The following is a 12,243-nucleotide window of genomic DNA, read 5'->3' on the forward strand; positions in this document are numbered from 1 at the left end:
CGAGGAGAAACTCCAGGTCTGAGGCTGCCTCCAGGTGCTGTCAGCTACCAGCCTAGGTAGGAGGTCACCTGAGATTGTCTGTCTTCACAGAACCCTTCCCCGTGTTCTAGTTCTGAAGACTGGGGAGTGTGTGTGTGTTTGTTCTTATTACTCTCTACAGCGTATAGATTAGGTTCGTTCATTTTTATTTATCAAATATTACATGGTTCTCTTTTACTTTAGAGTTTGACTGCCGAGAACTCTAGCAAATGGGGATGTTTACAAAATGATAAGGAATCTTGGGCAGCACAGGAGAGCTGGACACCCCGGTGCAGCGGTGCTCCCACGGCTCCTACTGCCGGGCCGACTGCTGGCTATACTCGAGGCCCACCAGGCTACTCGGATTTCAGCCGATGATGCCAGCTGTCACTGTCCCTACTCAAAGCCCTGAGTCTGAGGGCCATCAGCTGGCTGCCTGCGGAGAGGCGTGGCCACCTGACCTAGTTCAAATCCCGTTCCACGTGCTACCTTTCTCTTTGAAGAATGCCTTTGCCTGGCTCACTTCTCTAGGTTGTTACTGGCAACTCACTAAGGTGTCGTATCCCTCTCCACCCCCTTCACCTTCTGGTCCCAAGAATCCTGTCATTCACGGTGAAGAGACGTCCGTGGGTGACAACTCTGAGGTGAGCCTGTCACAGGAGCAGCGAGGCAGAGGCCGCGTCCAGGAGGGTCGTGACATAGTGGAGCTGAAAGGCTAGCTGATGTGCCTGCGATGACAGGAATGTCAGCGTTCTGTGGCAAAGCTGGGCTAAAATGAGAGCTACATAGAAAAATGAGCACATTAGCCCTACCCGGTTTGGCGCAGTGGATAGAGCGTTCGCCTGTGGACTGAAGGCTCCCAGGTTCGGTTCTGGTCAAGGGCACATGCCCGGGTTGTGGGCTGGATCCCCAGTGGGGAGTGTGCAGGAGGTAACCAATCGATGATTCTTTCTCATCACTGATGTTTCTGTTGCTCTCTCGCTCCCCCTTCCTCTTTGAAATCAATAAAAATATATTTTAAAAAAATGTAAAAAGAAAAATGAGCAAATTAAAATATAAGGCAATGAATTTCAGGAGAAAAGCAAAAAACATAAAAAGAAGTTAAACAAAAAAAAGTACACCAAGTGGCTCAGCTTGAATAGTGAATCAAGTTATAATTTAATCCCAGTGGTGAGTAAGAATTGATGGGGTAGTGATGATGTGAGATAGCTAAACCCTCATTTTTTTAGAGTAGCAAGTCAATGGCTCTCTACTTTTCCCCCCCAAAAATCAAGAAATGCCAACATGATTATGCTATTTAGAAAAATGAAGATAAACCCAGAAAAAAGGAGCTAAGAAACAGGAATGGGATTAGGGAGGCATGAGGTAAGAAACCTTTCATTCAAGTCTTGGCACCCACATCTCCTCCAACCACCAGACCCACTCTCCTTTTAGAAATGAGAAAAGAATGGGGACTGTTCCCCATGGTCATAGTTTGAAATGCCGTATTTCCCATTTCAGTGGTCAGGGAGCAATGAAGGAAATATTGCCCTCAAATTCAAGAATTCTCAGTGATGAGACACTCTTTCCAGATCCAAGACATCCACAAGCTTAAGAAAAAAAATGAGCACATAATGATTTAATTGGCTTTCTCTTTTAATCAAAAACATACTTTGTTACAGAGTTCTCAGGAAAGGTTCAACTATTTGTTAGCCACAGACTTCACCCAGGGAAAAAGTATACAGAAAGCCACAGAGAACGCCGGGCACTTCAGCTGGCCGGTTTCCCCAAAGCAGCAGCTCAGCGTGGCTCCTCTCTGAGCTTTAGCGTAGCTGCTCTCCTCTGAGTTCAGGGGAGGAGGCAGAGCTGGGAAAACCACGACCAAATCTGTTCCCACCCCCAGCTGCTTCCTCCAAATGGTTCTGCAGCCCACCAAGTTTTCATCAACAAGCATTCACACTTTTCCCTTAAATCACATGTCTGAGGCATTGGCCAGAACCCAACACCTGCCGACTCCATGTTTAGCCTTTTAACCAATTCAAACCCATGAGTCCTTCTGTCAGTGACTAGCAGTCATAGCAACAGCAGCTGGTTCCATCCAGCTACCACAGAGCTGGCCTCTACCAGGACTCCCCAACCCCCACCCCTGACCCAGCCCTAATGAAGGCTCTCAGGTCCTTGTAAAAGCCCAGTTCATTAGTTACACTCATCCACGATGGGCTGGAAGAGAACTCTGAAAGAAATGCTCCAGCCAAAAGTCTTCTAATCAAAATGGACTAAAAAGAGCCAAGAATAAAGTGAATAATCATCCACTATGTTTCATTGAGTTGTACAAACCATTTTAATTGATGCAGTTCAAAGGCATGTCCCTGTTCTAAGCATAGAAGAGTTAAAAAAAACCAAAGACCCAAAGTAATGACCTCTACTATCATTAGGCATTTACAGTAAGTTTTCAATCCATTTCAGTTAAACAAAAAAAATTACCAGCACAGCCCTTAAGGGGATGCTGTCACACACATACCAACCCCAAAAGTTAGAATGTCATGACTCAAAAAAAGCCTTACTAAGCCTTCAACAGAGATGATGGGAAAATAAAATGAAGGCTTTTCCCCCTCTCTATTTTTTTTTTTTAAGTATTTATGGCAGCCCCCAAGGTAGTGCTAGGCCTTTGGTTGAATTTAAGTCTTAGGGACGTATTATGTAACTTTTTGTCCATAGGAGAATAGTAATAAAATCGCAAGCCTAGTCTCATTCAAATAATGTAGAAATAAGTAAAAAAGCCCCTCAAACAGCAGAGCAAAGGGGAGGAAGAAATCGAACACTGCTGCAAGGTAGGCAAGGCCACTGACACTTCAGAGCTGGAAGAAAGCATCTAGTCCAACTCCCTCATTTTACAGATGAGGCAACTGAGGCCCAAAGAAGGTAAATGACTTGCCCAAGGTCATACATCAAATTGGTGGCAGAGCACAGCTGGAGAGCCAGGAGTCATTCGTCTCAGGCTGAACAAGAGCACTGGCTCAGAGACCTACCGAGGAAGCATCTTAAACTGAAAACTATCCACATCCATAAGAGAAATGATTGTCTTCACTAGACTTATCTCCTCAGTCCTTCCTAGTTAAAAAAAGAAAAAAAAGAGGTTCATTCATTCACTCAAGTCTGATGGTAAAATCCCTGAAAACATCAGCAATTACTTTAGCTACTCCTTGGGGCAGGATATCAAACCCTCAAATCTCATAAAGGCACCTATAGGTCAAAAATATCTGTGGAGGAGGAAGGCCAGAGCATAGGGCTCAAAAGGAGACACCAAAACAAAACAAAAATGATCCTCTCATTTTCCAAGCTTTGTTTTTTGTGTGTTTTGTTTTGTTTTGTTTTGTTTTTTGTTTTGTTTTGTTTTGTTTTGTTGGTGTCCTCTAGGCAAGGGTATTGCCTCTGGCTATTGATACCTAATTTCGTAACCCTGTAACCCCAATTTTTATGTGAGCAGCATTCAAGTGGAAGCAATGAAACCTTTTAAAAATCTTGCAAAGGGGGAAAATAGGAATATGACTCACTTCTCTCTGCCTCAACAACCTGAAACTGAGCAAGAATCAAGAAGCACTCGAAGCAGTCAAACGCCAAAGCACTGAAGGCCTTTCAATCGTGTACAGGAAGTTTCTTGGGTCCTGTCCCAGTTTGCCCTTGTAGTCAAAGAAAGTGTTAATAAGTGTGGTTATCTGGCTTCCTTGCCCAAGCAGCTGGGGAAAAAAATGAATCAGAAAGAGAAGAAGCGGTACTAAGGGGAGGTACACTAACAATGCACAGCAAGTGTCACTGTCAGAGAGGGAGAAGATGGGGGAGAGGGGGAGGGGTAAAAACGAAACATTCAAAACCACAGCAAGTCTGCAACCACTTAGTAAAGGCAAACAGCCCTGTCTACGCCCCCGTGAAGTTGAGGAAGAGAGCTAGGCACAAAAAGAAATATATCCAGTATGTTCTCTGACATCCATATTAAATAACTCCATCAAAGAAATGGCTGAAATAAAAACGTTTTACTGCTTAAATAAGGCAAGTCTGGATTATGCAAAAAACTCCATTTCACAACCGTACAAGATAAACCACCTAGTAACACTGGGACAAGTGCTGGGGACAAGGCTGGGCTCGAGGATGCTGCTCTGAATAAGGCCACTAACTTTTTACATCCTTCCTGACATATCTGAAGAGAAATTACCTAGCTGTCAGAAGAAAAGAAAAAAAAGGGGGGGAAAGGCTTGCACAAAAGATACTCCTAGCCTATTTCTATAATCTTGCAAAGGAGGATTTGGGCGATTATTTACAGTGAGCCACCTGCAAGATGATGCGTTCTGCCTCTAGAAGGAAAAAGAATGCATTTCTTCATTCTATTATCTGCTAGTCTTTGTCAAGCCCCATCTACAAAAGAGTTGTTAACTGACTTTACAGGCAATTGCTTTCAGATGCTCATTCACCTCCGTGACCTAAATTTACCCTTTTCCCAACTTGCTGTCCTTAAATAAAATGCCAGTAAGTGACTCAATGATAAAGGGAGCAAACTATAAAAACTATGAACAAAAAGGATTCTGCCCTACTCAGAATAAAATTGCTTCTTCCAAAAGATTCTCAAAACAGATGTAAACTAACCTGATTTTGCATAATAGCTAATGAGTAACAACTATTAACCAGTCACCACCAAACCAGGAACAGAAATATTTCACCTTCTATTCTTTAACCTCCACAGATAGTGAAGGAACAGCTTGGGAAAATGTACAACTTCCCTTCTCCAGATGGGCACAATAAAGAAGATAACTGCAATATACTTTTAAAATAAGACATTTATCATCTGCAAGACAGGACATTATATTTTGTCTTCAAAATTTCTACTACAAATACCTCCCTTTATGCCACACCCTTCCCCACAAAAAATGGATTTTAAAAGCTACTAGGTATTCAGTTTACTCTGATGTTTCAAGTATGGTTGTCCTTAAGCCAGACCACCCAACCTGTAAACCTACAATGTTTCCAGGAGGAATGGAATGGGCGACCTATTTAGTGGTTAGGTCAATAAAAAGGAGCCATGCTTCTGGAAAAACAAGGTTATATGGCAGTGATTTCTTGTCATTATCTTTGTATACCAGGCGTAGCATATTTTACAAAGGAGACAGACTATATCTCACAAAAGAATCTACTCCCTGGAAAATAAAGGCAACACCATAAAGGATTCCCTTTGAGTATGAAAGGCACTGACCAATGTGGAACGGGCCTCACACTGGATGATAAAGGTATGTACTTGGTTCACCTCTCACTCAGCCTTCACTGAAATTCAACATTTTGAAAGTCTTTGACATATGAAATAGCTGAGAACACTCATTCAGAATCATATCCTTATAATAATCAGATTCTTAGAACTGCAGAAACTATTGTACCCCTAAATTGTAAACGTAGTGATTCCTTTATCTTACTCATTAAAGATGACTACATTTAAGAAATGGAAATACCATTTAACAACTAAGCTCTCGGGAATAACTGATCATAACATACTAGATGTTTTCTCAAAAGCATGTGATTGCATCTGGGTACAAATATAAAGCAATTAATAACTGCAAATACTTTTATGTACTTGTATGGCTCTTAGCAGAAAGCAACCAAGACAGGTGGCTAGGCCTGAAGACAAACTTCCTTGCAAATATTTTCCACAAATGATTACCCAGATTTCATGTTTCATTAAACATGAAAACCTTCCTTAAAATAGAAAAGGAGGCAATAGATTATATCATAGCATGCTTATGGCTCTAGTCAAATAATCTGGATTTTTTAAAATATGCCATTCTAAAACTCCTCTCACTCCTCCTACTCCTCATTCACAGTAAAATGGGATAAATAATTTCTATGAAACAATGATACCTTTTTAAAAATCTGCCAATAATACTTAAATCATCAAACTTTCACAGGTTGTAATGGGGTCTTTAACAAAAGGAGTTGTTAGTACTCAAGAGTACAAGTATGTTGGTAGAGAAACACTTTGAAAACAAAAGCCATGTAGCTCGGATCAAAATCTCTATTTGAATCACAGCAATAAGCTAATCCATTGGTTTCTAGAGTGGTCGTAAGAACACCTTCTGAGCAAGGAAGCTGAAGACTTGTTCATCTAAGCCAATATAAGGATAACAGCATGCATAATAAGGGTTTCTCAAGCTTGGAACACACCTTAGAATCTTATTATGCTTAGAAAGGCCCTCCAAGCAGACGGTAAAAGCGTCTGAAAGACAATCCTTGATTTTATGCCACACTATGTATTCTGTAGACAACCTCTTTATCTTGGAGACAACAAGGCCTACTTTTGCTACAGAAAATAAAACTTCAAAATACCAACTCTACGCTTGCTACCTCATGTCTCCGGGGAAGTCCCGGTAGAGCGAGGGAAACCAAAGCTGCAGTACTGGCTGCCGCCTGCCATTTCCTAGAAGGTGTCTCGCCACTGAGGTGGGACTCAAAAGTGCAAAAGGAAAAACTTAAAAATCAAACCTAGAATTCAACTTTGTATGTTGAGATTCGGTTTTATTTATGCTACTAGCTAAGTAAAAAGCATACATGTTGTGTCTGTGGTACAGTCAATACATTTGCAACTTTTCTACTTAAAATCTCTATACAAAGTCACCGCCAATTGATATGATCATTGATGGCAAAGGGCTTAGAAAAACCAAAAGGTATAAAAAGTCTGCAGTCTTGCCCCAAGATACAAAAACTGAATTTTAAACAATGTCATAACATACATGATTTAAAGAGTATATGAAAAAGAAGTCACATCAAATCAAGTACAAAAATATCCAAACTGCCTATTATGAGCTGTAACGTTTCCATTAGTCCGCACAGAATCTGACATAGAACTTAGCAGTTTCCAAAATGCGCATCATTTACTCTAAGCACTGCCACCTTTGCAGAATGGGGAGCTGGAGGAGTGACACTGCTTTTAGTGTTTTTAAAAATACAAAACCTTTCCCTATGAATTAATGAAGGAAAGAAATGGCTCTTCTAGGCTTCTTGGTAACCAGCCCTGTGCCTGGAAATATAGACTACATCTACTGCTTAACAGGGAAATGTTATACTACTCGAGAAATCGTTATCCAACTGGGATAACTACTGAACTTGTAAATGGTATTTCTTTGTCTGATAATTTTAAGGAATTCTCAGTATTCACAGAGATTAGTGTTTTGCCTTGGTGAAAAGAAAATGAAGTCGCAAGACAATCTGAATTGAAATCATCTTCACTAGTTTAACTTGCAGAAAATATATTTTGGATAAAAGATTATAATACATTACTGTCTTATTTTTTAAACACAGAGTAAAGTTGCTCTTGGTAACATTAACTCACCCACATGGCACAATATTTTGGAGTAAAGTCTGCTCAACAATAACAACGTGCATACAAAATAACATAGGTGAATTAACTTTGAGAACGTCTCTGCCTTTAAAATTAGCAATATTGAGTTTACTCTTTAGAATAGCACATATACCAATGTTCTGCATAGAAAAAGGTCTAAGACATTTTAAAGGGCTAAATTTTCCAGGATTGGAATGATTCCTTCATACATAACTGGTGCAGTAAATTTAATAAGAATGTGTTTTTCCTGACCTTCAAGTTCTGAGCCATGCCTGAAAAGTTCTAAATGGGAGGGGTGGGGGGAGTTTTAATCCAGTTTCTGTCTGCTAGGAGCAAGGCAGCAAAACATGTGTTCAACCCTTTATGAAAAGATAAAGCAGAACGAAAGTGATATATATCTTCAGATTATAAACAGGATTGTATGTTACAGTCCACCATCCTGACAATGAATGTTAAGGGCTCCGACAGTAAAGATTTCAGTCTAAAGGTTGTGGGTCGGCAATAGGCATGGTGTGAAGTACTTCATCTAGGAGCTGAAGGGCCCGGTGTAAGTGAATCTCAATCCAGCAAGGGGTCTCCTTGATGCTCTGTCTTGGGTAATCCGGTCCCCAGCCTTTCACAAAGCTCATCCTGAGGATGCATAAGCGACGAAGGTCATCAACCCCGATCCCAGCAGCAGCTGACAAACCTAACAGAAAAGATTGGAAAGACATCAGGAGGACAGGCTGATCTCTTCCATTCTCCCTACATCTTACATTAATGATGTGACAGCTCTCTTTAATTCACTCTCCCCAGCATATAATTCTCTGTCCAAGTGCCAAGAAGTACAAATCTAAACTTTATCAACAGGGGCTGAAAACTTTTGGTTAAGACAATTTGCATTCCACCTGGGTCATCTGCCTACCACCAATTATAAAGTAAATTACTGCAATCTACCCACACCCCACCAATTTTTCTCTTTAGGAATGGAGGTGAAGGGATAAGAAGCAACTTGACTTTAAGGGGTAGTGCCATGTCCACAGGATGGGTCATGCAAACTTCCTGTCTATCTAAACAGCCTGGTTCAGAGTAAGACATGACTAATAATGAAACAGTTCAGAGTCTTGGTTCATTAAAGCTTCTTGGAAGACCCCGACGATGTCTCTCCATTGCACAATGTAACAGAGAATACGCAGCCACTCTATTAGGGCAGTAGATGAGAATGAGAACTTTATTATCTCTGGATTCTTCAGTAAAAGCATGTTTATAACATCAAAACTGGCAAATTAATGGTTAGATGCCTAAATTTTAAAAAAAAATCAAATTCTGTAAATGAATATGCCTTATCTATCTCTAAATTGTAAACTCCTGAACATCAGTCATAATAGAGACTCTGCAGCTAATTTTCCAGTCAGAACATACAGTCATAGAGTCAATCTGCATTCATCAATATTACATGAACCTAGTGGGAGGAATCTGCATGTACTGTAGAGAAACCTGCAGGGACACTGCAGTTTTCTTCGCCAGTGTGATTTGCTTACCACACTGAAGAGGTTAAGAACAGGGGTTGAATGAATCACTAGTTATGCCTTCAGACGTGGAAGATGGGTGCCACGTGTTTCCATCATAAAAGTCTATAGTCAGGAGTTTAACTCTGCAGTAAAAAATTCCCCATCAGTGTGAAACCTGGCACACAGTTCAATTTTACCCTAAAATTAAAAAAAAGTCTACAAGTTATCAAAACACCACCCTCACTTAGTTTTCTCTCCATGCTTAGCATAGTTAAAAACACACACACACACACAAAAAAAACAGGAGGTGCCTAATTCTGAAATTGAAAATGCTTTCCTTCTAGAATGAAGCCAAGCATGTCAGTGATAACAACCCACCCTGGTTGGTGAGGCAGGAATTAAAGGCATCAACAGAAAAGGGGGAGGTGACCAATAATATAATAAAAAACCCTTTTCTTCCTTATCCCATACTCCCTTTTGACACAAAAGGAATAAAAAAAAGGTTCCTAAACAAAGGACAAATATTAAAAGAACAGTTTTCTATAAATTCAAAAACATTATCCCAGTAATGAAAACTTTAATTTCTATTATTGTTTAAAGGAACTAATCAAATAAGTGAATCAATATAAAATGCCAGCTATTACACTTAAAAAAACCACACAAACCAAAAGCATACTTACTGATAGCTGGAGCTATGCCACCTACTGATCCCGGGCCAGGGATGTTTCCTGCCACGGCCGCTGCCTGGGCAGCTGCTGCAGCTTGTGCAGTGGCCGCCTGCTGCTGCATCTGACGATGACACTGCCGTAAATCAAAGACCTTTAAAAAAAAGTGTAGGTTTAATGTTATGAGTCCACCAGAAAAGATTCCGCACATCAAAAATCACTGCACAACTAATTGAAAACTTACAGCTTCATTTACCTCTCTTAAACTTAAAAATGTAAGTTTTAATGTACACTGTAATATAGGAAAGCTGGCCAAGTGACACACTTCACCATCAGGACAGCGGTGGTTGCTACATGCCTCTGAATCTTTGATCTAATTCAGCGTTGGTCAGCATTATTGTCCCTGTGAAAAACAACTCCTTTGTGTAAAATAAAGTTAAGAAATCACCCCCACCCTTTCAAAACAAATTGCTATGAGTTTTCTTTAGGCTGAATTGATGATCGTGGTCAGTTATACAGCCAACTTCTTTTCTTTATCATTCTAGTTATTTGGAGGAGTGTGACAGACGGCATGGTCACCATATTTTTTAAAATCTGCATTTTTAAAAAATGCATACTTTACTACATAAGAGCGAAATAACTTCTGTCTGGTAGACAGTATATATTCAACACTGTCATATTCCGTTCATTCATGTCAAATGACAAATAATCCAAAGACTTCCAGTCAGGATGGAGGAGTAAGGTATTCATGACCACCTTCTCTCTCTGCTCCATTTACATGCAAAAGACAGAAAAACTATTAAAAGTTGATAAGCTCGCCTGGCTGGTGTGGCCCAGTGGTTGTCAACTATGAACCTGAAGGTCACAGTATGACAGGGCACATGTCCGGGTTCCGCGCTCAATCCCCAGTGTGGGGCAGGGGAGTGAAGGAGGCAGCTGATCAATGACTCTCTCATCATGGATGTTTCTATCTCTCCCTCTCCCTTCCTCTCTGAAATAAATAAAAATATATTTATAAAAATTGATATCCTCCAAGCCAGTCATATAATTCCTGTGGATATACCAGCAGGTGGCAATAGCCAAAACAATCCTGAAAAAGAACAAAGCTAGGGAATTCACACTTCCCAATTTCAAACCTTGCTGCAAAGCTACAGTAATCAAGGCAGAATAGTACTGTCATAAGGATACATACACAGGTCAATGAAATACAATTGATAGCCTAGAAATAAGCCTTTACATTTAAGGTCAACTTAATTTCAACAGGGGTATCAAGATAATTTGATAAGGGAATCAGTCTTTTGGACAAATGGTTGCTGAAACAACGGAATATTCTCATGCAGAAGAACGAAGCTGGATCAACATCCTTAAACTATGCACAAAAATTCACTAAAAAATGTATTAATAGGCCTAAATTTAGAGCCAGAACCCTTAGGACAACCCACAGGAGTAATACATTTTCAGGACCTTGGAGTAGTCAATGGTTTCTTAGATATGACACCAAAAACACACTCATTCAAAGAATAGATAAACTCAAAGATATCAAAATGAACAACTTTTGTGTGGGTTGCAAATCATATCAAGAAAATGAAAGACAAGCTAAAGAACAAAAGAAAATATTTTCAAATTATATATCTGACAAGGGACTGATACCCAGAATATATAAAGAACTCTTACAACTCAATAATAAAAAGACAACCTAATTTTTAAAAATGGACAAAAGATCTAAATAGACATTTCTCCAAACAAGATAGACAAATGACCAATAAGCACATGAAGAGATATTCAACATTATTAGCTATTAGGGAAATGCAAATCAAAATCACCATGAGATACCACTTCACATCCACTAGGAAGGCTAAATAAAAAGATAACAACAAGTGTTGAAGAGCATATAGAGAACCGAAACCCTCATATATATATTGCTGGTGGAAATGTAAAACGGCATTGCCACTTTTAAAAACAGTCTGCAGTCCCTCAAAAAGTTAAGCATAGAGTTACCTATGATCCTGCAATTCCACTCCTACTTATATATCCAAGAAAATGAAAACACACATCTACCTAAAAACTCCAATATGAATGTTCATAGCAGCATTATTCCTAGTAGCCAAAAAATGGAAACAACCCGTAGTCCACCAAATGATGATGGATAAATCCACAGTGGACAGCAGGGCTAAAGACAGCAGGTACTTGGGGTCCCAGGACCACAAACAGTAGGTGCAGAGGACGGAAATTCAGCTTCTTCGAATAAAATGCAAAGAGACAATAGCCAGGCTCTCTGAGGTCTATAGATGGGCATCTGCCCATGAATCAAGTGCTGGTGAAATACCTTACAGCTAATTCAGAAATGCACTTAGGCATAAAGTCTTGCCCAGGGCAGAGGTAAGCATCAGAACGACCTCTGCCACAGGGCTTAGACCCTGAGTAGACCCAGGGGACTGGAACTCAGCTTCCTCAAGGGACACAATTCCTCTACCTTCTAAATATAAAAGCAGGCTCTGACATGTGGATCCCCGGGTGCCAGGCTAAGGCAGAATTGCTCCAAAGGGAGAAACCATGACAGGAAGTAAAAACCAAAAATAAGCCCTGGCCAGCGTGGCTCAGCTGGATGAGCATCATCCTGTGTCCTGGAGGGGCATGGGTTCGATTCCTGGGTAGGGTAACTGCGGAAGGCAGCTGATTTCTGTTTCTCTCTCACATTAATGCTTCTTTCTCTCTC

General features: G+C 40.3%; 1 non-coding gene across 1 annotated transcript in view; it reads right to left on the minus strand.

Annotated features, from left to right (window-relative positions):
* Positions 1-1,635: 1,635 nt before the first annotated feature.
* Positions 1,636-12,243, minus strand: part of LOC102263291 — an 11,486-nt gene continuing 878 nt past the window's right edge. The window contains exons 2-3 of the transcript XR_001360070.1: positions 9,543-9,681; positions 1,636-8,060 (exon numbers count right to left, since the gene is read on the minus strand). This is a non-coding gene — a transcript (uncharacterized LOC102263291). The remainder of the gene's footprint in view (positions 8,061-9,542; positions 9,682-12,243) is intronic.

Source organism: Myotis brandtii, unplaced genomic scaffold, assembly GCF_000412655.1.
Source record: "Myotis brandtii unplaced genomic scaffold, ASM41265v1 scaffold7969, whole genome shotgun sequence".
NCBI classification, from domain to species: domain Eukaryota; kingdom Metazoa; phylum Chordata; class Mammalia; order Chiroptera; family Vespertilionidae; genus Myotis; species Myotis brandtii.